Source organism: Schistocerca piceifrons, chromosome X (assembly GCF_021461385.2).
Source record: "Schistocerca piceifrons isolate TAMUIC-IGC-003096 chromosome X, iqSchPice1.1, whole genome shotgun sequence".
NCBI lineage: Eukaryota > Metazoa > Arthropoda > Insecta > Orthoptera > Acrididae > Schistocerca > Schistocerca piceifrons.
The window spans coordinates 716,420,255-716,447,868 of record NC_060149.1 but is presented as its reverse complement, the minus strand read 5'-3'; the positions used below and the strand labels follow the sequence as shown (position 1 = coordinate 716,447,868).

Here is a 27,614-nt window from a genome sequence, read left to right as displayed (position 1 = left end):
TCTGGCGCTAGTCTGGAACCGCGCGACCGCTACGGTCGCAGGTTCGAATCCTGCCTCGGGCATGGATGTGTGTGTTGTCCTTAGGTTGGTTAGGTTTAAGTAGTTCTAAGTCCTAGGGGACTTATGACCTCAGCAGTTGAGTCCCATAGTGCTCAGAGCCATTTGAACCATTTTTTAATTTGAAACGAGGCTCGTCCGACCAAGCAACATGTTTCCAGTCATCAACAGTCCAATGTCGGTGTTGTTGGTACCAGGCGAGGCGTTAAGCTTAGTGTCGTGTAGTCTAGGATATACGAAAAGCCCATGCCGGTGATGTTTCGTTGAACGGTTCACACGTTGGCACTTGATGATGGCACAGCATTGACATCTCTAGCAATCTGTGGAAAGGTTGCACTTCTGTCACGCTGAGCGGTTCTCTTCAGTTGTTGTTGGTCCCGTTCTTGCAGGATCTTCTTCCGGCCGCAGTGATATCGGAGATTTGATATTTTACCGGATTCCTGATACTCACTAGACACTCGTAGAATGGTCGTACGGGGAAATACCCACTTCATTGCTACCTCGGTTATGTCCCATCGCTCGTGCACCGACTGTAACATTACGTTCAAACTCACTTAAATCTTGATAACCTGCCATTGTAGCAGCAGTAAACAATCTAACAACTGCGCCACACGCTTGTCTTATATAGGCGTTGCCGACTGCAGCGCCGTATTCTGCCTGTTTAGATATCACCGTATTTGAATACACATGCCTATACCAGTTTCTTTGGCGCTTCAGTGTAGAAAACGGTGACAGTTACAGCTGTCGAAATTCGTTGAAGCATCACCTAGCCATCAAGCAGTTTAGATTTCGAATAGTTTCGAAATTTTTCACTGGAATTTTATTTTGGATTTTATTTCTGTCAAAGTTCCTTTTATTGTCCTCCCGGTATCACTGTGATTTTTATTAATAAAAGTTGTTACGATGGGCGACCAACAACAGGCTTTAAATGGTTTGGTCTTCTAACACCAGCAGCCTTTGCTGAACTGGTGAGGCTTCAGCATTCACGAACACGGCTACATTGTGGCGCATAAACGGTTGGACCAAGTGGCCGGGAAACTAATTGCACCTTTCGCAAAAGCCTGTGTGTGACGGGGGTCCAAGAAGTGACATCCACCACTTACTTTGAGTGGTATTTAAAACTTAGGCTCCCAAGGAAGCAGTTGTTAGACCAAAGGGACCAACTTTTCATGGCCCCCGTCAATCTTCTGCAGTAGCTCTGAAAGGATCAGTCTGGATAAGAGTCCGTTCTCGTCAGCCTATAAAATAAGCGATTTTAAGCTTTCTTGAAAATCTAATGGAACAATGTAACTTTTTTGCACGTTCATTGATTCTTGGATAACATTTTCTGATTTTAAGAAATTGTCATTAAGCTCCCCATCCGAGGAACTGAAGTTCCTCTGTCCAAAACCAGGTGTTTCCATGGTGGAAGTGCTGCAGTCTGCAAATCTTACCTGAAATCAAAAACAATTTTCTTAATGTAGGATAATGAGCACGGAGTAATAGCATAGTTCTTTTAATTTGACAAAATAAAAAAATTGCGTTCTTTTGAACAAAGACTTAGCTTTGTCGTATTTTTGGTCACTTTTTGCAATAACTAATGAACAAATTGAAATAAAAAATAGCCTGTTGGCCTTTTTGGTCGTGCCCAAGGAGTAATTCAGCCAAATTTCAGAAAGAGATCCTTATTAGCGTGCCTGAAAGCCGTTCCGTCAGCCTGAAATAGTGATGCCCAAACACTTCCATCCGACAGCCACAGGGAATTTCGTCATTCATCACTCCAAACTACACGTTTCTAGCCACCTGTCCAGTGGTGTCGCTCTTTGCGCCACCACAAGCGTCGCTTAGCGCTGACAACAGAAACGTGAGGTGCACGGAAATCAGTTCCACCATTGTACCTCACGCTTAACCCCCCCAACGCACAGTCATTGTGCTAGCTGAACTGCTGGTATCACTTGAAAACTCAGTGATTCCTTCGGCTGATTTCATGCTTCTCTTTTTACAACGACCCTCCGCAGTGTTCGAAGCTCCCTGTCCGTTATTAAAGGTGGAGTGGCTGGTATTGATTTACTGGTAGCTGTGACTGTTCCTTCGCGCTTCCACTTTACAATCACGTCACCAAAAGTCAACTGGGGCAGCTTTACAACGGTTGACATGTCCGCAATGGATTTGATACGCAAGTGACACCCAAAGCGTAGTCCACGTTAGAAGTCACTAAGCTTATTCTGAACGTACTGCTTCTCTACCGACAACGCTGCCCCGCCTCCTTTTATAGTGGTGGGTCCGCAACTCGTTACAGCTTGTGATCAGCTCCATATTACATAAGGATGTCCGGATACTTTCGATCAAATAGTTGAGGGTGGGGGCGTGTAGTGACAAATTATGACCACCCCTCCCTCTTCCCCCCCCCCCCCCCACCCTCCCCGCCATTGATGACCCACCCTCACACAGCTTTACTGACACTCGTGGCTGCCGTCCGGTGTGGCCGAGTGGTTGTAGGCACTTCAGTCTGGAACCGCGCAACCGCTCCGGTCGCAGGTTCGAATCCTGCCTCGGACATGGATGTTTGTGATGTCCTTAGGTTAGCTATGTTCTCAGATGTTAAGTCTCATAGTGCTCAGAGCCATTTGAACCATTTTTTGAACACTCGAGGCTAGGTAACTCAGTCGGTAAGAGCATTGCCCGCAAAGGGAAAAATTCCGGGTTCGAGTCGTTAACCAACACACAATTATAATTTGCCAGGAAGTTTCAGTTAATTTCTGCCAACTAAGACGACGCCTGTTTCGGAAATTTCCCCTGTGCATTCTTTAGACTTCCCCCCCCCCCCCCCCCCCCCACACACACACACACACACACACACACACACACACACACACACACACACACACACATTCTGCTGCGCCACACATTAAAGAGTAATACCAATTTAACGACCTAAGAAACGTTTGACCTTTTTTTATGGAACAAAAGGTGAAAAGGAAATACTATTCGCAGTTGTTATTGAGCATATATTCAAGTATATCACAAAAATTTTTGTCGGAAAACATTACAAAATGGCGACACTGCAAGCAATTCTCCCTAGGCATGTTTAATTTGAGGCGATCTATAGCACGCATTATAATGTGTGCCACTTTGTATCTGGAAAAAGAAAAAAATTCTGTAATCTATAACAGTGTAGCTAGTGAATCACATACGGAATTTTAGAAATATTTTTTGTGTCATTTGCGAGTGTTTAAAGTCATTCAATTTCCACAAAAGAATAATTTATTTAAATTATCATAAATCCCATAAGTGTTTCACTTTGAAAGGTTATTTCAAAGTTGTGGTTAAACTTTCAAATAAAATGGCTCAAAGCCGTTGGTCACGCTACGTGCCGTTTTGAAAAAATCAGATTCCGCGAAAAAAGCGTCTGAAGTTTTGAAATGTTATAGACATGAACAAATGAAAAAATTCTACTTTCAGAAAGCTCTTACAATTAATCTACTGTACCAGTACTGGCATGTCGTACTGTTGCCGTTGCGATCGAAACTAAATCCACTAATTTATTATAGAATGATTAAAATATCGGTCGTGGCAATTCCATGAAATCACGTAACTTTAAAATTACGTTTAACCCTGCTCCAAGCAGGCGCATTACAAGGACGATTAGACGGTTGATTTCAAATGGGTTCCGTATAAACTTACTACTTTGTGTAATAACTAATGGACAGCTTCAACAGGCAATAATTATTGCGAAGCATAAGCCTCGAGGACTTTGCGCTTGCAACGTGATGTCTGGAGTGTACGATTTACATTTTACGTGTTCACAAATAACAGGGGACGCGATAAGGCTGGCCGTGGTGGCCGAGCGGTTCTAGGCGCTTCAGTCTGGAACAGCGCGACCACTACGGTCGCATGTTCGAATCCTGCCTCGGGCATGGATGTGTGTGATGTCCTTAGGTTAGTTAGGTTCAAGTAGTTGTAAATTCTAGGGGACTGATGACCTCAGATGTTAACTCCCATAGTGCTCAGCCATTTGAACCATTTTTGAAGCGATAAGAAAACTTATAATCCTATAGTTCAAGCCCTAATTCACATGGAGATGCTGGTCACTCTTCAGTTTCTTAGTAGAGGCTCACACTCCTTCCGAACTGCTCTCAGCCTCATGTCCATTCTTGGGACGCTCTGATGACGTACTGCTTAGACACCGTATTGGATGTGTTTCTTCCATACCTTTTCTGTCTGAGTACACTTTTAAATTCATCCTTACTTGAAAGACAAAATTGCATACTATAAGATCACAAACTATCAAAAGTCAATACTGCACACAAAAATAAAGATTAAAATCGAAAGAACTGTCTTTATTGTACACATTCTGATGCCAAGCTAACTATGGCCAGACACCGCACTGGATATCGAGCTGTCGCACGTAGGCCGTTTTGGGTCATCCGAGGCGCTTGAGGAGCATCTCACAATTCCATAGAACAATTTTTTTTCAGGTATTAGACTCTTCGTCTCATATTTTAGGTTCAAAGCATCTGTTAAGCCAATATTTAAAAAAAGCTTATTTAAAGATTCTACAGTGGTGTTAGCTCATGAATGCAACGCCGCATATTCTTGTAGAGAACCACCGAGCATCTTGAGACGAGGTTGTTAACACGCGCCCTTGCAGTGCCACTCAACTCGTAGGTTCTGGAAGATACTTTCATCGCCAGTATTTGGTTGATAACGGGAGGAGATGGAGTTCCTCATCGTCACTCCCTGTACTGTCCTGATGTTTGGGGTTAAACCTTTCCGCAGTCTCTCGTGGAATGAGGGCGTAAGGCACTGTTGATGGAGACATTAAGTTCAGCAGCTTCTCACCTTGTCTTACCTCATCAGACACTGTAGTAAACATACATCCATTAGTTACCTACATTCAACAGATACATTTAAGACAACTCACATACCACCAGAAAAGGGGAATAAAAACACTAACGAAAGCGTTTTTCAGAGATCGCTATCAGTCATAATTTTTTGTCGCCTTAATTTATTTGATAAAGTAACATGTTCGAAAGTACAAACCTCACCTTCAGACAGCAAATGTAATATATATTTTTTTTAAAACTACACATCAATATTAAAGTTGTTGACGTTTTTTAAGTGTCCTTCGCAAGAGTGTGAACAGTGGTTAACAAGATAGGTAAGAAGAAGACAGCCATTTTACAAATAGCCAGAGCACTTGCAAAAATAGTAAAGACTTTAATATCTGTGTACTTCTGTTAAACTTTTTTTGTATTTCCATTGCTGTCTGAATATCAGGTTTGTACTTCCAAAAATGTTTAAGTAATTTAAGACGCCAAATATTTGTGACTGGTAGCGGTCTCTGGAAAACCTTTCCATATTTTTGAGAGTCACCGTCGATTACCAGTCAGTATGCTCCAAATTGAAGACAACTCCTTCAGATTAGGCAGCTGAAATTACTTCTCGGGGTCTTTGTCAATAATATCACACCACTCGTTCTTTCCTTCAAGAACAAGTTACATAACGTAAATAGTGGTAGAGTTCATCCATGGACATAGACATTTATGTTTTTCAGAGTATCGCCACTAACATGTCTGAGGCATGCAACTGTTCATTGCTTAACGTAAGTGTTCACAAACACACATCTCCCAAACATTGATCGTAAAAGACCTCTTACCACATGGAGTAATATTTTCCAAACGTCGGTTCCTTAAAACTAAGCAAACAGTTCAGTATCCTCTACGTACGTATCAAAGTACTTCTCCGTTCACTTGACACCTTAATGGCAATTTGTCATGGGAGTATATTTAAGTCTAGACTTTATGACCACCTGCGGAACGCAGTACAGAGCGATTTTAATGGTATGCATTCATGTCCTTTGTAGAGATCTGGCACCAGATGTCCACGCACAGGTCCCGCGATCCTCGTCGCGTAAATTAGGACTGCTGGTTTTGGGTGAGCAGTTGCCGCCCGATGTATTCCCAGCTGTTCCATCTGGTTGAGATCAGGCGAATTTGTTCGCCAGGTCATCAACTTGTGTCCGCTATCACGCTCCTCAAACCTCTGTAGCATCTCTTTGTGACAAGCACAGGTGTTCTGCTGGAACGTGGCGGCATCATCACCGTCGGAGAAGACACCAAAAATGAAGGAATTAAAGTACACTACTGGCCATTATAATTGCTACACCACGAAGGTGACGTGCAGAGCATTCACACAAGGTTGGCACCGGTGGCGACACCTACAACGTGCTGACATGAGGAAAGTTTCCAACAGATTTCTCATACACAAACAGCAGTTGACCGGCGTTGCCTGGTGAAACATTGTCGTCATGCCTAGTCTAAGGGCCCGCATCTCGTGGTCTTGCGGTAGCGTTCTCGCTTCCCACGCCCGGGTTCCCGAGTTCGATTCCCGGCGGGATCGGGGATTTTCTCTGCCTCGTGATGGCTGGGTGTTGTGTGTTGTGTGCTGTCCTTAGGTTAGTTAGGTTTAAGTAGTTCTAAGTTCTAGGGGACTTATGACCACAGCAGTTAAGTCCCATAGTGCTCAGAGCCATTTTTTCTCGTCTAAGGAGGAGAAATGCGTACCATCATGTTTCCGACTTTGATAAAGGTCGGATTGTAGCCTATCGCGATTGCGGTTTATCGTATCGCGACATTGCTGCTCGCGTTAGTCGAGATCCAGTGACTGTTAGCAGAATATGGAGCCGGTGGGTTCCGGAGGGTAATAGGAACGCCGTGCTGCATCCCAACGGCCTCGTATCTCTAGCAGTCGAGATGACAGGCATCTTACCCCCATGGCTGTAACGGATCGTGCAGCCACGTCTCGATCCCTGACTCAACAGATGGGGATGTTTGCAAGACAACAGCCATCTGCACGAACAGTTAAACGACGTTTGCAGCAGCATGGACTATCAGCTCGGAGACCATGGCTGCGGTTACCCATAACGCTGCATCACAGACAGGAGCGCCTGCGATGGTGTACTCCACGACGAACCTGAGTGCACGAATGGCAAAACGTCATTTTTTTCGGATGAATCCAGGTTCTGTTTACAGCATCATGATGGTCGCATCCGCGTTTGGTGACATCGCGGTGAACGCACATTGGAAGCGTGTATTCGTCATCGCCATACTGGCGTATCACCCGACGTGATAGTATGTGGTGCCATTGGTTACACGCCTCAGTCACCTCTTGTTCGCATTGACGGCACATTGAACAGTGGACGTTACATCCCATATGTGTTACGACCCGTGGCTCTACCCTTCATTTGATCCCTGCAAAACATTACATTCAGCAGGATAATGTACGACCGCATGCGTATCAAGGCCGTTATTACGGCCAGATGTGGTTCTTCTGAGTACAGATTTCTCAAAGGATCTATGCACCCAAATTGGGTGAAAATGTAATCACATGTCAGTTCTAGTATATATTTGTCCAATGAATACCCGTTTATCATCTGCATTTTTTCTTGGTGTAGCAATTTTAATGGCCAGTAGTGTAGTAATGGCACTGTAAATCTACTGCAGTTCTTGAGTCGTACAGCTGTAGTGATGTATACCCCAGTTTAGAGATTACCTCCCACAGAGAAATCTGGAGGCTTACATTAGAAGTAAACTGTGCTGGTGCCCCATCATGCGTGTAACACGTTCCCAAACCATGGGGCATAGCGTGGATAAGAGAAATGCTACCAGCATCGGCAAATCATTTATCATCGTCCGCTGTTATTACTCTGTTCTTTGCAACTGCTTTAAATTTTCATGCTGATTTCAGACTTCATAATTCACATTACATAGTATAAGAATGCAGATGCCGATCGTGACCTATTTTAATACAACGTAGTCTGTTATATTGTGTGTTACTTAACTTATAACGTTCTATTAGTTACTGAATTTTTTGTGAAATTTCCTGCAGAATATTTCACCGACATAGCGAAGTCAAATGAAGTGTGTTAAATGTTGTCACGTCTTGCGTTTTATTAAACAGCCGTACAGTTTTTCAGCCAAGTTTGCATTAATTTGTTATTCTTAAATCACGTTAACGTGCTATAGTTCTCAACGTGATAAGCGATGTGTTGTATAATTATAAATATCTGTGAAGATGAATGTTCGTAAAACATTGATTTTATACTGAACATCAGGGAGTATGTCACAAATAGGAGCCAGACAGTAAAGCAAAGATCCAGTGGTTAATGTAATAGAACAGCCTTCATGTCGCTTTGTGGCTACTTTCCGTAATTACGTAAGTGGCCTCCGTTAATTTAATCGAAACAAGAATGACTCAGACTTAATGTAACAGCTGGTATGACAGGAACAGGATGTACGGGTAATTGTGCGGGAAATCAGGAAGATCACTATGTCGCCATCTATAGCCCTCGCTGATGTCAACAGAGACACGGCGCATTAAAGCCAATTGGGCGGCATTCCTTGTCGAATGGGTAATAATCCATCGCATGCAATGCGGCTCGTAATATTAACAGCGCCGCTCGTAATATTAACAGCGCCGTGTCGCTTTTAACCACACAATAATAATTACTGCTGACATCTTACGCCGGGGTGACAAGCCATAGGACAGCAATGTGCTCATATACAGAGGGCGGTAGTACCGCATACACACAGTATAAAAGGGCAGTGCATTGACGGAGCTGTCATTTGTACTCCGGTGATTCACGTGAAACGGTTTCAGACGTGATTGTGGCCGCACGACGGCTATTAACAGACTTTGAGCGCGGGATGGTAGTTGCAGCTAGACGCTGGGGACATTCCGTTGGTAAGATCTGATGGTTGGGCTAGTGTGGTGCAAACGCCACGAGCCTTTGACCCAAGTTGTCAGCAAGGCACTGTGCAAGCTGGTGGTCGTTCCTTGATAGTGCGGGCTGTGTTTACCTGGATTATTGACTGTAAATGGTTATATTCGGCTGCTTGGAGACCACTTGCAGCCGTGTATGATCTTGATGTTCCCAAATAACGATGGAATCTTTATGGATGACAATGCGCCATGTCACCAGGTCACAAGTGTTCACGATTTGTTTGAAGGAAATCCTGGACGGTTCGAGCGAATGATTTAGCCTCCCAGATCGCCCAACATAGATGTTATAAAACATTCATGGGACATAACAGAGACGTCAGTTCGTGCACAGGGAACACTTCCGCAATTGTGGACGGCTGTAGAGGCATCATGGCTCAATAGTTCTACAGGGGACATCAGAGTTGTCGAGTCCATGCCATGTCGAGCTGAGATCAGGAGGCATCCCATGACTTCTATCAGCTTAGTGTATACTCAGACCTCTAAAGGGATAAATTTCACCCCTGGATAAAGTGAGAATCGAAAGGTTTGTTTTCAGATACTTTCATATTAACCAGGACAATATTCCTACTAAAGTGAGTGGCAGATAGTAACCAGGCATTCAGTTATGTCTCCAACTATTCCTTCGTTGACCCATATTTACCAGAATGTTTAGGCTTGTTCTACTATTCTTTCGACAAGTGACAATTTTCGCTATAAATTATCGTACAATTTTATAGAAAGTGGTTCAGGCGTTTAGGGTCAGATGTGTGCAGACAGGCATTCCCGTCTCTGTGCCGTGTCATCCACATCCCACACCCAAATGCCTTCACGAAGCGTTTGATCCCTTGGGCAACGAGGGATGGGGGCGTGGAGGAACGTTGGGTGGGGAAAGGATAGGGGTGAGGGAGAAAAGAGTGAATTAAGCTGCTCACCGACACTCGGCATATTCCTTGCTGGGAGCACGGCACTGTTCCGTTGCACTTACAAGGGGACCATTCGAAGTTCCCCACGCCGATTTTATATATACTGGCAGGGTGTGTAGGGAACGACTAAGACTTCAACATGGGTAAACAGGAAGGCGCAACTCTTAATCGTCATCGAGAAAATAGTTTGAACATTTTAGGCGTGCTTATATACGATCTGCAGTCACTATAGTAAAAGTCACGAACATCAGCGGTCGAGCTTGCGCTTCATCGCACCTACGTCACGCGTTCTCAGCCAGCCAGTGAGCGTTCGCAAGTGTTTTCAGCGCTCTGCTGTGTTGTCAGCAATGGGAGCGTTATACGTGATCGCAGCGATTTATTTAGTGAACTTTATTCCATTTGCTGCGAGTTGTCATGGCTGATGGTGGTGGTGAGCGGCAAATTCTACACAAGCGAGCCAGAGATATAATTTGTGGGAAATATGCTTTCAGCAAGCACAAAGCACGTGTATGCGTGTTCTCAACTGTCGCTCAGAAGCGGCAACAATGCAGTCCCTGTCCTCGTCTCGACCTGCGCGAAACGCCATCGTTCGTGGAGCGCACTGTAGTGTTAAGGAGTCGGTAGCCGAGCGAGTAAGCGCTTAGTTTCATACATGCGAGGTCTCTGGATCGCATGTCACTGCTGTTTCTGTTTTTCAATCGCACATATACTTTTCAAGATGGAAGTAGTGCGCCAACGTGCAGTATCAGTCATTTCTCGAAAATATACTCCGCTGTTGCGGGCTTGCGGCTTTTATTTGTAAAGGCATGCGAAGGACTTTATAAAAAGACTACAGAATTTCGCGTACAACATCGAACAGAAGAGAGCGTGTAAAGACTTTAAGAATTCCAACAGTCGTACACCATCAGTTGTCTGCACCAGTGTTCGGCGATTTGCTTCGACATATGTGATACGACCGAGAACTTTTTCCGAATACAAACTGAGTTTGTTTTGCAATGCACACAGTACAAAATCCACACATTCAAAAATTCGGCCACCGACACACGGGGTGGAGTGGGGGAAGGTGAGAGGAGGGTCGATTGTGATATCATTGAATGTCCCCCTCCGAAACAAATCGGAATTAAAACTGTTTTGATGCAATGTGTAGTTTTAGAGATATTTCAGTGTCTTCAGTTAAAACGAGCACCCTGTATATAGGTGGAAATTAAGCTGCATACCACATTCATAACCACTGTTGGCTGTGACTACACACAACACAATCTGCTCAAAATGGTTGGATGCGTACATTTAATACCCAGTTGTAATGCAACAGACGTGCACACAAAATGAAGTATTTGCGAAATGTTATGCTTAGAATTATGCCATGGACATGCTTAAACTGATATTATGTTAACTGTTTGTGGCATACTTAATGCCAATAGCACCAGCCATATGTTTGTACACTGCACCTATTGTGATGATTTTTCTTGAAATTAGATAATTTACAGCATTTGTAATGTTTGGGTATTACTATATTGTAGTTTATCAAATGGTTCAAATGGCTCTGAGCACTATGGGACTTATCAGAGGCCATCAGTCCCCTAGAACTTAGAACTACTTAAATCTAACTAACCTAAGGACATCACACATCCATGCCCGAGGCAGGATTCGAACCTGCGACCTTAGCAGTCGCGCGGTTCCGGACTGAAGCGCCTAGAACCGCTCGGCCACCGCGGCCGGCTGTAGTTTATCAATAATGACAATACATAGATGATTAGTATAAATCAGCAACAAAATTGTATGTGACCAAAAGGACTGAAACAATCTTATCAAATTCATCAGAATATGTGTATAATCAGAATGTGTGTAATCAAAATACGTAAAACAGGATATTAATAAGGAAAGTGGTAAGTGATAGGAATAATTCAGGACTTCTTCAGTTAAAATTTTGTATCACTGCTGCTGATAACGTTAAATGATCGCTCAAAGAAGCGCCGACCACAAAAGGGAAGTAGAAACGTTCGAGCAACGCAAGGAGAGGAAAGGTGTCAACTAGTACTACAAGTGGCCAACAGTGAAACACTGTCGACTGCCGCAGTCATGTCAGGACGGTAACGAATCTGTGCATGCATAGTTGACAGTTCGAAAACCGTAGAAGGTCGGTCATGGTACCTTCACTCAAACGAACCTATACACTTGACTTCGGTTCTGTGCAACATGAAGAAGCGATGTAGGGGTAGCTAGTTTTAGGCTGTCAGCACTACTCCACGTAATCCTTATTCTGCACTAGAAGTAACGTGTGAATAGGCACTAAAGACGGTGTCAGACATGAGCCATTCGACAAGCACCCAAGCGAGTGTTCGAATGCCGAGTAGTGGGGACGGGCTGAAAGCTGATCGCCAAGTGTCTGTGTTGGGTGCTGATCTTTACCGTACTGTGACGGTCTTTTTTGCCACATCAAAGTGGATTAATCTTCACATAGGCGTGCTCGTCAACGCCGTCCACTCATCGGCTTCGCTTGCAAGCGTTCTTATGTGAGCAATCGTTAATAACTCATTCGTAATTCTGTTCAAACTCATGATGTAATCATTATACTTGTGCAACAAACTGATCGTCGGTCGCTGGTTGGTTGTTTTGTCGGTCGCTGGTTGGTTGTTTTGTCGGTCGCTGGTTGGTTGTTTTGTCGGTCGCTGGTTGGTTGTTTTGTCGGTCGCTGGTTGGTTGTTTTGTCGGTCGCTGGTTGGTTGTTTTGTCGGTCGCTGGTTGGTTGTTTTGTCGGTCGCTGGTTGGTTGTTTTGTCGGTCGCTGGTTGGTTGTTTTGTCGGTCGCTGGTTGGTTGTTTTGTCGGTCGCTGGTTGGTTGTTTTGTCGGTCGCTGGTTGGTTGTTTTGTCGGTCGCTGGTTGGTTGTTTTGTCGGTCGCTGGTTGGTTGTTTTGTCGGTCGCTGGTTGGTTGTTTTGTCGGTCGCTGGTTGGTTGTTTTGTCGGTCGCTGGTTGGTTGTTTTGTCGGTCGCTGGTTGGTTGTTTTGGCATTTGAAATTATCATTCATGAGTTGCTGATCTGAATGATTCATTTTCATCGCTTATATCTAAATGCACTGTGCAAGCAACTGCACAGTGTGTGTCAGAGGTTGCTCCTCATATATTTCACACGAACATGGTTCAAGGAAAATGTGCTGTCGGCATTCCTCTTTGCGAACACTTAAACAATTTCCTAGAAAGTTAAAGAACTTACTGTGACCAAGTAGTTGGTCTGAAGTGAATAGTTATTTAAATAAAAATGAATTTTTAATATACTGTTCTATATTTAAAGGGGGGCTGAAAAGTGTAAAATTATTTCACCTGGCACCGTACAGATTTCTATCTCCGTGCAAATACACCTGAAAATTTTTTGACTGTGAATTTTTAATAGCTGTGAAAATACTTGTAAAATCTGAAACGAAAAGTGTGGAACGCATGCAGTAGATCAATTGCGGAGGTCAACTATCAATGCATCATTTATCTATTGCGTGTGCTCCAGCGTTTTCGTTGTAAATCTTACTAATATTTTCATACTTATTAAAAACTCATCATAAATTTTCAGTACTGTCTATATGGGAGTTACGAATCGGTATTGCTCAAGGAAAAATTGTTTTACTCTTCTGCCCGATTTAAAATGTGGTACAATAAAAGTACACTTCCGGCTAAATTATTTTCTACGTTTTAGTCTATGTGCGATATTTTTTCCCAAACCTTTTGATGAGATTACTACAGAGACATATATTTCAGGTTTACTGTAGTTTTTCACCTTATTCAACCAATACATTGCTTCCACCTTTGTAAATCTCGCGAGAAGACCGTTAAGGTAAAAATTAGAGAGATTAGAGCTCACACGGAGGCTTACAACCAATCGTTCTTCGTGCGTTACCATTCGCAACTACAGCAGAAAAAGGGGTAACTGGCAGCGGTACACAAAGTACCCTCTACCAGACAAGAAAGCGAGTCAGTATTGATTTGGCATCCACTTTAGAGCTATGTTCAAAATTTAAAGTCCCTAGCTCATCGGGAAGTTAGTCTAAAATCAGCTGCAAAGTTTGTACCGAATAGATGGAGTAGAAAGCGACCTAATCAAAGCTCAAATGGTTCAAATGGCTGTGAGCACTATGAGACTTAACATCTGAGGTCATCAGTCCCCTACAACTTAGAATTACTTAAACCTAGCTAACCTAAGGACATCACACACACCCATGCCCGAGGCAGGATTCGAACCTGCGACCGTTGTGGTCGCGCGGTTCCAGACTGAAGAGCGTAGAACCGTTCGGCCACACCGGCCGGCCTAATCAAAGCGTGGTAAAATGAACAGCAATGCAGTGAACCTTACACTGCTGGTTGTTGTTCTTAACGAAGTTAGAATCTTCAATCAACGGAAATCGGCGAGATTTCCAGATACTTCTGTTTGTAAATCTACTTCTAAGGTTGTGAACTATACGTACATAAACTACTACAAATTTCTATAGAATTCCTAAATATAAAAAAGCTTATGGTTAAAAAGGCAGGTTATGAATAGAAATTTAATTCCAACTAATTAATACGTATGTTTCTCAACTTTAATTGACTTAATTCACTATCCTCCTCTCCTGGCTCATTTTCTTCCTTAATATCCTTAACGTCAACGTCACAAAAGCTGTTATATTAATGAAGTGTCGAATTCCTTTCCATTCCCTAGGGCTATTGAACGGCGAATATTCCATGTTCTCGGGGTGACTATGCACTGCGATGTCCGCACATACGGTTAAAGACGCTAGCCATCTGAAACCTCGATGAGTACGTCGCATCTTCGGCATTCGGCGAGTGTTCGCTCGTTGTTCGCCGAATGCAGCATGCCTGGCGCCGCCTTAATGCAAACCAGCGTGGGAGGGCAAAGTAGTTGCGCAATACGGGTAGTTGTGGCCAAAACCTGTTGGTCCCACAGTGTCTGCCGTAGCCTACTTCTCGACCTTGCGTAGGTGAGAACATTGGCTGTGGCCTCACCGCTGCGGACAACTGCAACCTCTCACGCATACAACACTGGCACGCACACTGCGAAACAGAATGAGTTAGGTTGGGTTGATTTGAACCATCCCGGCATTTGCCTGAACTGATTTAGGGAAATCATGGAAAACCTAAATCAGGACGGTCGGACGCTTGATTGAACCGGGATTGAGAGTCCAGTGTGCTAGCCACTGCGCCACCTCGCTCGGTACAGAATGCGTTCTGAGCATCTACGTCCTTACCCGGGCCTGTGGATAGCAGAGAAAGAGTATCTGCGTCCAACTATTTATAGGAAATAAAGCTCATCGCTGCAGACTCAGAGCTGTTCCCTCGTTCTGTGGATTCGAAGAGGGGGAAAAGAAACACGGAAACAGGGCCTATGGTCGATAATGCGGTTGAATTTGGCACGGGAGAAGTAAAATGAAATTAGTGTTCAGCTGGTCTATGTTGCAATTTATTTTCGATGCGTGCTAGATAGTGCTCCGATCTTGTGTACAGGTGATAGGCAAAATAATGTGAACAGTGGTAGTAATGGGATGGTTGGTTAACGGTCAACAACGAAGTTTTGAGTGGTGCACACTTCGTATTTGCATTCAGAAGTCGAAGTCGATGTGCAATGAAAGACATAAGAGTTCAAAAGAGGACAGATTAGCTTGAGCATCAGTAACCAAGACAGCTAACTTCCTGAATGTTTCAAGAACAAGTGTTTCAACAGTCATGACAGCCTACACAAAACATGGGGAAACACCACTGTGTAAAAATAATAGTGAGCGCAAATCAAAACTAAATTACAGCGATCGTCGTACACTGACGTGAATTATGGCAAAACAACACAAAACAACGGCGTCTAAAGTGACTGCAGAGTTCATTCTCCATCTTAAGACCCCGTATCTATCGACACTGGCCGCAGAGAACTCCATAAAGCGAATATTCACCGACGAGCTGCTATACCGAAACCATTAGTGACGACAACCAACGCAAAGAAGCGTGAAACATGCTGTCGGGAGTATAAATCCTGGATGGCTGATGAATCGAAACACATCATATGGTCCGACACGTCAACGGTTATTTCCAGTATCGGGCCGTGTTTATATCTAGAGAACGCCGAAAGCAACCAACAATCCTGATTGCCCCATTCCAACGGTTCAGCTTGAAGGTGGACGTGTGAGGGTGTGGGCAGAGATATCATGTGGTATTCTGCTGGTCCCATCGTTACTCTCAAAGGCCATGTTACAGCCAACGATTATGTGAACGTTTTAGGTGATCAGGTGCACCCCATGATACAAATGTTGTTCCCCAACAATGATGCCATAAGCCGGCCGGTGTGGCCGTGCGGTTTCAGGCGCTTCAGTCTGGAACCGCGTGTCCGCTACGGTCGCAGGTTCGAATCCTGCCTCGCGCATGAATGTGTGTGATGTCCTTAGGTTAGTTAGGTTTAAGTAGTTCTAAGTTCTAGGGGACTGATGACCACAGATGTTAAGTCTCATAGTACTCAGAGCCATTTGCACCATTTTTGATGCCATATTTCAGGACGATAGTGTACCCATTCACACAGTACAGTATATTCGTGGTATGAGGAGCATGCAACTGAACTGCAGTGTCTTCCCAGGCCAGCACAGTCCCCGGACTTGAACATTATCGAACACTTGTGGCTGGTATTGGAGCGCAGACTCCGAAGCAGATTTCCGCCTCCCTCGTCACTACAGGAGTTCGAAAAGGTTCTGATCGAAGAGTGGCATAAATTCCACTGGAGACTATACAATCATTATATGCCAGTGTTCCAATAACAATCCTAGCTATATTACGGGCAAATGGGGTTGGTCCGACCCCTTATTAATAAACCATTCCAAAGTAAGTTCAGGTGTTCACATTATTTTGCCTATCCCCTGTATATGTGGGCTAGCCTGTACATAGCTAGATGGGGCCGAATTGATGTAGCTATTCCATTAACAGTGAAGCTGGTCGTATGCCAACGTCCATTGTAATGGTTCCCACTGTATGGAGAATGAATACGTGCTTGACAGTTTCTGCCCGTATAGCATGCCAACCCTTATAGAACTGAAGGCTTTAGCAGGTGGTCGGTGCAGCAAGACGCTGCTAGACGGGCTGAAGTTCTTGGAAGCCAAAAAGAGTTCAGACAAGGGGATGGATTATCGCTCTCTGTTCAATTTAGTTCTACAAAAACTGATCAGGAAGTGGCAGAATGAAACTAAAGGTGTAAATATTGGCAGAAGTATCCAAAATAAAAGTCGTCAAGACGATCACTTGCTGATGATCTTGTGGGAAATTAGAAGCGATCCAGTGTGTAGAGAAACTGCATAAAATAGCGGAAAAAGTGGGCTCCAAATTTCGTATGAGAAGACGCCCTATATACACGGGCCCAAATACAGGTTCGACAATCATGTAATCGGCAAATTCTGCAAAATTTTCCAAGTAAACAAATTTAAGCACCAATCAGAAATTATTGCAATGGTGGGGCTAAATCTTGTAACTAACAAATAGCATATAAATTCAGCTGGAATACATAAAATAATACTTGTCCCAAATGGGAAAATTAAAATGTTAGAAAGCAATTGTTAAGACAGCTCTTTACGCATCTGGTACAATGAGTGTTTGGGCAGATCCCAGACAAAAATAATTTTTAAAGAAGGAAAACTCTTAAATCTTAGGGCCTAAACGGAATTTGGGTGGAAAAAAACTAAATGTGTTAAGTTACAGAAAAAAATTAGATAACATCAGGAAATGTATATTATAGTTTTACGGTAACTTATGTAGGAAGACAGGCTCACATAGAAAATACTAAACTACGTCAGTTGTTTCGGTTTTTCACAGATGAGACTAACAGAATTGAACACGTAACATAAATAGGAATTCATGAAGAAATTAAGGCAAAGGGAAGTATAAAGCCTTAATCAGAAACATAAGTTTGCTGTTATGCCTACAGTCAAAAGTGAGATAGAAAGTAGAGCGTAAAAAAGAAACACAGTGAAAGACATGAGATTACTGGGAGGAAAAGAAGGAAAACCACTAAGTGAGGTAAAACTCGCTCCGTAGCTGGGCACAGTGAAATAAGAGTGTGAAAACTTACACCTCAACGAATTGTATGTCGGCAGGTGTATTTGCAGTTGCGAAATTTTCCTTTTGTAGTTGTGTGCATGCCATGTCCTTTTTAATGCTGCAGTATAACCGCTTAACCGTCGTGTCGTAGGCACCCCGCTACACATTCGCAGGTAGTACGTGCGCGAACACCGCAAACTGAGACACTCTTGCTCATATCTTCATCTGCAGGTGGTTGCCTCTGTGTATTTCCCTCGTTCCTTCTTGCGTCTCCGTACATTCTCTGTTCGTTTTTGGTGAATTTGTTAGCAAATAACCATGTCGTAATGTATTGAAAAAACATACAAGTAAGCGAGTGAAGCACGACCTGGGGAAATCTACGGACTTGCTTTTTGATGTTTTCAATATAGTTCCAATGTACCAGTGGAGAGACAAGTCCTAATTTCTGAACTTCAAGACGTTTAATATTTTCGTCGATCTTTATCCATACAATGGCTCTCAGAAACTTTCAGTGACTTTGATAACGTATTCAGTTGAAGGGGAAGTGCTGCATATAACTTCAGTCCAATTTTCTCCAACAAATCTTCTATTCAGTTCGAAAGAATTTTTACTTAAGAGAAAACAATCAAGGAGCATTGCTGTAACTTTGTGTGCGTGCGCGTGCCGGCTGTTGTGACCGAGCGGTTCTAGGCGCTTGAGTCCGGACCTGCGCTGTTGCTAGGGTCGCAGGTTCGAATCCTGCCTCGGGCATGGATGTGTGTGATGTCCTTAGGTTAGTTAGGTTTAAGTAGTTCTAAGTCTAGGGGACTGATGACCTCAGATTTAGAGATTTAAAGTTCCATAGTGGTTAGAGCCGTGTGTGTGTGTGTGTGTGTGTGTGTGTGTGTGTGTGTGTTGGGGGGGGGGGCAGGTTTCCTTGTAACTACAGTTCGCCATTGCCCAAGAAATTGTGGCGGCTTGCCTACTAGGTGGCAGCACCTGCCAATCTGCGCCTCTCACAAAATCACACACAAAAACACACACACACACAACAGTGCACTAGTTGGAGCCGTACCGGCCTACGAAGTGGCTACATTTCTTCCCTTATTGGACAGTGTTATGCAAGACGGAGTGAACACCACCGACAAAATTTCGGAGTTGATTCAGGGAGGAATTCTGGGTATAATGGTTCTCTAAGTGGTACCCGTTCTCTCTGTTGGCTCTTTATGGAGAAATAATGACATGGCGATTTATAAGGTTTGTTAAATCGTTTATCTTAGTTTCTATGAAACTCCTCGACAGCAGTGAACAGAAATAAAAGTACAGTACTGAATGAAAGCTTGAGAGCAAAGAATAAAGTGGTCGTTACTGTTGTCAACAGAAAATACCGTGAGTGAATGGGACAGGTGTGCTTCTGAACAAGTGAGAGAACTCACACCGTCGACAGTTCGACTGTAGTGCAGATATTCTTAGTACAATTACGAATACAAAGATAAATAGTGTTAAGAAATCAAATTAAGTGTAATTAGTAAGGAGCCACCGGAGATCACCCTTCCGTTATTCAAAAATACCGGAAGGGTGAGCAACCTCCGAAATTTTGTCCCTGGAGTTAAGGTTCACGTTGTAGAAGAGTTGCTAGTGCGTTTAGTGTTCAGGCTAGCGACGAAGTTCTTAAGTTACTGCAAAAATCGCGAGTGGCGGGCAGATTCTTGTTTCCATCGAGACTCAGACCGCAGACTCGGATTCCTGTCTCGGGTTTCCGACGAGGATCATACACTGTTCCTATGTGTGCATACTGTACCTGGGTTTTAGTAACTCAATCCGCCCGCTTTCTTTTTTTTTTTAATCGAGTTAGATTTACTGCACTCCTGTCTCGTCCATACGGGCGTGCTTTACGCTCATGATAGTATATGCGATTCCTAGGGGCCAAGGCATTTATCAGGACCGTTGAATAAAACTATCACTCCGAATATTTTTAGCCTGGGGAGATAATGATCTTTGAATGGTCAGCTGGTTCCCTATCTCCGCTGGAAGTGCATGTTGTTCACAACTTACGGAACAAATGACGGAGTTTTCATAACCATAACACGCCGTAGATCTAAAACATCGTACCTTAGTACGACAGACAGACGATTCATAATCTTAGACTTGCAGCACGTATTCTTACTTATCGCTTAGTAGAAAAGTACCCTTTTTCCTTACGACCAATGTCACAACTCAGTTTCGTTTCGGAACTACAGCTGTCAACTTACGACTAATACCAGAACCATAGACAATATTTGTATTAGTTCTCCATTACTAGATGGGCAGTCGGTTAACAGAAGGGTGAATGGCCTTTCAGACCATGATGCACAAATTTTAAAGAGTGGCAGGATGTTTATAGTGCCGATAACATGGATGTCAAACATGACGCTTTCCTTAGCACATTTGTCATGCACTTTGAGAGTTGCATTCCATTAGAACGTACTAAACAGGGTACTAGCAGTAAAAGGCAGTCTGGGTGGCTGACTAGTGGGATAAGCATATCATGTAGAACAAATTGGGAATTATATCAATTTTAGAAGTAGACGCAATCAAGATACAGTAGCCAATTACAAACAGTAGTGTAAGGTGCTTAAAAATGTTATTAGGAAGGCAAAGAGTACGTGGTACGCAAATAGAATAGCTAGTGAAGGAAGTGTCCGGTCATCAGCACAAGGTCGACGGTATAAAGTCAGTTCGTAGTAAAAATATTTCTGTTAAGTCAGACATATGTATAGTATTTAACAATCATTTTCTGAGCATTGCTGATGAATTAAATAAAAACTTAGTTTCTACAGGGAATCATATAACACTTTTGGAAAATTCCTTTCAGAGATTGATGTCTGAAATACTCCTGTGATACTGACAAGGTGGAGATTGAGTCAATAATTAAATTACTGAAGACTAAGGACTCTCATGGATATGATGAAGTGCCTATCAAAATATTCAAGTACTGTGCTGCACTTGTTAACCCTGTACTTAGCCATATTTGTAATTTTTCCCTTTAGGAATGGTCAGTTTCCTGAACGATTAAAGTACTCAGCAGTAAAGCCGCTTTATAAAAACTGATAATGTAGACAACTTCAGATAGATTTCAATGCTATCAATGTTTGCAAAAATCATTTAAAAGAATGTATATGTGAGGATAATTGATCATTTTTGATCACATAATTTGCTATCAAATGTACAGTTCGAATTTAGAAGTAGTTTAACAACTGAAAATGTTATATTCTCTTACCTCTGTGAGGGACTATATGGATGGAACAAAAAGTTTCGAACGGTAGCCATATTTTTGATTTAACTAAGGCGTTTGATTGTGTTGAACACAAAATATTGCTCCAGAAATTGGACCATTACGGAATACAGGGAGTAGCTCACAATTGCTTCACCTCTTACTTTCACAATAGACAGCGAAAGGTCATTATTCAGTGTTTAAAATGGCTGTGATGTGGGGAACAGTCAAATTGGGGGTGCCCCAGGGATAAGTATTGGGGCCACTCCTGTTCCTTATTTATATAAATGATATGCCCTCTAATGTTATGGGTAACTCTAAAATATTTCTGTTTGCCTTGGTAGTAAAGGATGTTGTGTAAAACATTGGCTCTGTTTCAAGTAGTGCAGTTCACGACACAAGTTCATGACTTGTAGGAAATAAACTAACGCTAAATCACAGTATGACTCTTATCATAGTATGAAGGCTTTCACGACCGAATGACGTATCTTCTGGTAAACCTTCCGGGATGTAAGGTCGTGGTCCATGAAACTCTTCAGCTCCTAACGTTTCGTCCAGAGCTGCGCTGGACATCTTCAGAGGGGTGTTTCTCCTCCGGTGAGTCTTGCCGACTCTGTTTTTACAGTTTCTAATTTCACAGAATGAGCATACAATTAGTGGAACTGTACAGTTCAAATTTCTGGGTGGTCAGATAGATAGTAAACTGTCGTCGAAAACTCAAGTTAAGGATCTTGTTCAAAGACTTATTGCTGCCATTTTTACTGTTCGAACGGTATCTGAAGTGATCATTCGACACGAAAATTGGTCTATTTTGCTTATTTTCATTCGCTTATGTCGTACGGTATTTTATTATGGGATAACTCCACCCATTCTCAAAGGATATTTTTGGCTCAGAAACTGGCAGTTCGGGCAATAACTGGTGTAAGTTCGCGAACTTCTTGCGACCCCTGGTCATTAATCTGGATATTCTGACATTGGCCTCTCAATATATATATTCTTAACCGTTGTTTCTTGTTAATAATAGCAACTTATTCCCAAGAATTAGCAGCTTTCACTACACTAGGCAGAAATCCAATCTTCATTTGGATTGTTCCTTAAGTCTTGTTCAGAAAGGTGGGCAGTATCTTGCTGCATCCATTTCCAGTAAGCTACCACAAGAAATCAAAAATGTTAGCTGTAATCCACGCGCTTTCGAATCGAAACTGAAGCGTTTCCTCATGGGTCATTCCTCCTATTCTGTTGAGGAGTTCCTTGAAAAATTAAGCTGATTCCTATGTTATATTGTTGATTGCGTTAACTTAAACTTTTGGTTTGACTCTTTTTGGATTTATGAACATTGTATTCTATCTGTTATTACTTTTATGTTGTAATTCCATGTACTGACACGTTCCATGACCTTGGAGATTTGTTACAGAATTTGGTCCTACGGAACTAGACGTGTAAATAAAATAAACAAAACTAGATTTTTCAGTAGCCTCTATTAGAATAATGGTAAGTCAGGGGTAGAGGGACAGTTGCAGGATCTTCTAACATACATCTGCACTCTACCATACGTTCTGTGGTGGAGAGTACGTATGGTATCACTCTAATTTCCTGTGTTTCTTGTTTTCGTATCTTCACAGATTTTCAAAGTTTGTTCTAGCCAGACCGTAAATTTTAAAATTTGTGCGGGATTAGCCAAGCGGTCTATACGGCGCTGCGCGCATGGACTGTGCGGCTGGTCCCGGCGGAGGTTCGAGTCCTCCCTCGGGCATGGGTGGGTGTGTGTGTGTGTTTGTCCTTAGAATAATTTAGGTTAAGTAGTGTGTAAGCTTAGGGACTGATGAACTTAGCAGTTAAGTCCCATAAGATTTCACACACATTTGAACATTTTTCAAAATTTGTCAAATGCTGCCCACCCAACCACTTAGTCCTTTGATCACTGTTTTATCTTTTCATAGATCAGAAGGTTGGTACAAAAGTCTGTTATGTGAAAAAAGAAGAAACCTCAACGTGAGCTATGCGTCGAGAGTTTTAAGGCTGTAGTTACCTCATGGTTCTACTCCTTGAAATTCTGAAGATAACAGGGATAAGAATATGAGTAAAAGGTTGTTTTGTGAAATTTTGTTTTGTACACAATTAAGCAAAGTTTAGGGCAAGAACGAAGTAGTTTAAGCTTACGCTACTCTCCGTTCCGTATTTTTGTGTAACGGAGAGAGGTTTCGTGCGCTTTTTTTTCTCTCGAACAAACGCGGAAGACACCTAACAATGTTAACGAATTAACTTCCAGGCTGAAAATAAGACATTCTTACGTTGCGCCCACACAATTTACGCTTATTATAACGTCTTTGTTAAATGTTTGCTTGTAATGATCCTTATTTGATTTCGTCACTTTCTCAGTCTACGGATCTGTTCTGGGACTCCCTTGTTTCCTTGCGCCTAATTTCTCCCGGTAATTTTCGTTTCTGTTGGGACTTAAAACAGATTTAACAGCGCTCATACTGACACTGCACACGAAAGCAGATTCCTGCACAGCAAACAACCAGCGCCAAACACAAACTGCCGTTTGTGGAAATGATTGAATTCAATTACTATTGTCTATCGACATAGTCACTTGACTAAAACACAAAAGAGGCACTGACAATCATAAGGGCCAAAAGCACACCGTCGTCGACCCCACATTTAAATGAATACCAGAGTAACCAAATTTTCGTGAATGTATATGTACACAATGTGGGCCTACAGCACAGATAAACGTGACCGACCATAAGATCAACAGATGTCAGAAGCATGAAGAAATGCTACTGTCTCACAACCAACGATGATGAGCTTTGTGGTTCTAAGCGCCTCAGATGGATTACTGGATGATAAAAACAAAAACTTAATATACTATATCTCATTCAGAATCCCCCAAGAGATTGTTTTATCAGTGTAACTACATCATATACTGACGTCCGATCTAATTGACGTCTCTGAGGAGTGTACTGCCGTCTAGCGGGATTTATGGCAAGCGAACGGGGATAAAAAATCTTCTGCAGTGTGGTACCACCTGGGGCATAGACATAAACTTGGAGTTACGTGACAAGGGCTATCTGTGCACTCCGTAAACGTGTACACTGTCAAATCCCTATATATTTGGTCCTTAAGGCAATTACGTCAGGCCAGTTGCGTATGAGCAAAAGCTCCTTAAAACGTTCACAACTGAAGGTGTACTTGCGACCCTGATGCCAAGTTTTATAGATTCTAAAGGAGTAGCAATCTAACATAGCGCGCTAGATTTAGTGCCGCGCATTTCAGATTACCACGTCTACATTGCGTTTAAGAGCATTCAAAGAACAATAACCAATAAATTGTCAAGGTGTCATAAGTTCGGGTGTTCAGGTGCTCTTGTGCTGCTACACAACAGCCGCCGCTGGTCAAGGGACTTGGAAGATCAGTTGAAGGGAATGGATGTACTGAAGAAATGATAAATAAATGTAAATGTCGTGTGACTAGGGCCTCCCGTCGGGTGGACCGTTCGCCGGGTGTAAGTCTTTAGATTTGACGCCACTTCGGCGACTTGCGCGTTGATGGGGATGATGATGATGATATTATGATGGTGATGATATTATGATGGTGATGATATTATGATGGTGATGATATTATGATGGTGATGATATTATGATGGTGATGATATTATGATGGTGATGATATTATGATGGTGATGATATTATGATGGTGATGATATTATGATGGTGATGATATTATGATGGTGATGATATTATGATGGTGATGATATTATGATGGTGATGATATTATGATGGATGATGATATTATGATGATGATGATATTATGATGATGATATTATGATGGTGATGATGATTAGAACAACACAACAACCAGACCCTAAGCGGAGAAAGTCTCCGACCCCAGCCGGGAATCAAACCCGGGCCCTTATGATTGACATTTTGTCACGCTGACCACTCGGCTACTGGGGGCGGACTGAAGAAATGATGAAAGATGAATGTTAGAGAAAAGTAAAACTTGGGTAATGGAGTGTAGTCGAATTAAATTAGGCGACGCTAAGTACATTGCATTAGGAGCTTAGTTTTGCCATTTGGACAGCAAAATAAGACGAGGACTGTTGTAGAAATGGCATAAAATGCAAAGACATCGAAAACACTGTCCAGTCACATTAATGTGACACCTGCCAAAAGTCTGAATAAACACCTTTTGTAGTGTGAACCCTGGGAGACGTGCAGGAAGTGTTAGTGAGATTCTGGTAGGTACCGATAGGGATGTGGAACCTGTTCTAGGTTCATCGGTTGATGATTCATGGCGCGAACAGCCCAATCGATGTGGTCCTACGGAGTTTCGATTGGGTTTAAATCCGGGGAATCTTGTGGCCAAGGAAGTACGGTAAACTAATCCTGGTGCTCTTCCAGCGCACACGTGCATCGCGAGCTGTGACATGTTGCATTATCCTGCTGGTAGAAGCCATCGTGCTGAGGAAAAACGAACTACAAGTAGGGGTGGACGTGCTCCCCAAGCATAGATGCGTACTTGTGCAGACCCGTTGAGTCTTCCAGAATGACAAGATCACGCAGGGAATACCATGGAAACATTCCCCAGACCACAACTCTCCCTCCTCCTGTCCGAACTCTCCCAACGATTTTTGTAGGGTGTTTACTTTGACGCTTCACGCGAATGACCATCTCTCCGGTGGCACATAAAGGTGATTCATCTGAAAAGGCCACCTGTCACCACTCAGTGGGCGTCCAGCTGTCGTACTGGCGTCCAAATTCCAGCCTTCGTTGCCGATTAACCGCAGTCGACATGCGTGCAGCAACGTTCGCTGAACGTTCGCTCAGGAGACACTGTTGATACTCCTTGGTTCATCTGGGCAGTCAGCTACTAGACAGTTGCGTGTCTACTCGCCCCGTATCCATCACCTTGAAGAAAATGACTTACTGATACATAACCAACACGGATTCAGAAAATATCGTTCTTGGGCAACACAGCTAGCTCTTTATTCCCATGAAGTAATGAGTGCTGTCGACAAGGGATCTCAGATCGATTCCATATTCCTAGATTTCCAGAAGGCTTTTGATACCGTTCCTCACAAGCAATTATTAATCAAATTGCGTGCATATTGCGTATCATCTCAGTTGTGTGGCTGGATTCAAGATTTCCTCTCAGAGAGGTCACAGTTCGTAGTGATAGACGGTAAATCGAGTGGAACAGAAGTGATATCTGCCGTTCTGCAAGGTAATGTCATAGGCCCTAGGCTGTTCCTGATTTACATAAATTATCAAGGTGATAATCTGAGCAGCCCCCTTAGATTGTTTGCAGATAACTCTGTAATTTACCGTCTAGTAAAATCATCAGACGATCAATTCCAGTTACAAAATGATCTAGAGAGAATTTATGTATGGTGCGAAAAGTGGCAATTGGCACTAAACAAAGAAAAGTGCGAGGTCACCCACATGGGTACTAAAAGAAATCCGATAAACTTTCGGTGTACGATAAATAGCACAAATCTAAGGGCTGTCAATTCGACTAAATACCTAGAAATTACAATTACGAACAACTTAAATTGGAAAGACCACATAGATAATAATGTGGGGAAGGCGAAACAGACTGTGCTTTGTTGACAGAACACTTAGAAGATGCGACAAACCCACTAAAGAGACAGAATACATTACACTTGTCAGTCCTGTGCTGGAATATTGCTGCGCGGTGTGGGATCCTTACCAGATAGGATTGACGGAGAACATCGAAAATGTGCAAAGAAGGGCAGCTCGTTTCGTGTTGTCGCGCAATGGGGGTGAGTGTGTCACTGATATGATACGCGAGTTGGGATGGCAATCACTGAAACAAAGGCGGTTTTCTTAGCGACGAAATCTATTTAAGAAATTTCTACCACTAACTTTCTCTTCCGAATGCGAGAATATTTTGTTGCCACCCACGTACGTAGGGAGAAATGATCATCATTATAAAATAAGAGAAATCAGAGCTCGAACGGGAAGATTTAGGTGTTCCTTTTTCCCACGCGCCATTCGAGAGTGGAATGGTACAGTAGTAGTAGTATGAAAATGGTTCGATGAACCCTCTGCCAGGCACTTAAGTATGAATTGCATAGTAACGATGTAGATCTTCGCAGCCGGCGTTCACCCTCGTCACCTATGGCTCGTGCTGGGACCGCAATTGGCTCGGCGCCGGTTTTGGATAGCGCCATTTCATCATGCACGCTATACTTCAACCACGGCAGCACGCGAACACTTTACAAACGTAGCCGTATCGGAAATGCTTCCATCATTGGGACGAAAGCCAATGATCATGCCTTTTGGACGTCAGATAACTCGCTTCGTTTTCGCATTAAGACTACTGCACTGTTTTCCGCGTCCCCAGACACGCTTTATATAGCCTCCACTGCTAGTGCTGCCACCTGCCGTCTGAGAGTGGTTATCGCACATGGTCTGTGTGACTGGATTGTGTTTATTTGTTAGGGAATCTTTCCTGAAGTTACGGAAGTGAAACTTCGACGACAAACAGTTCATATTAGAAGTACATTGAAATGTGGTGGTACAGGACGCTTAGATGGGTAAATCGCATAAGTTGTGGGGTACTGAATCGTATTTGGGAAAAATTAATTTA

The 27,614-nt window shown here is 43.0% G+C and overlaps 1 protein-coding gene across 1 annotated transcript in view; it reads left to right on the top strand.

Annotated features, from left to right (window-relative positions):
* The window catches only part of LOC124722047, a 328,949-nt gene that overhangs the window by 176,057 nt on the left and 125,278 nt on the right, over positions 1–27,614 (top strand). The window lies entirely within an intron of this gene.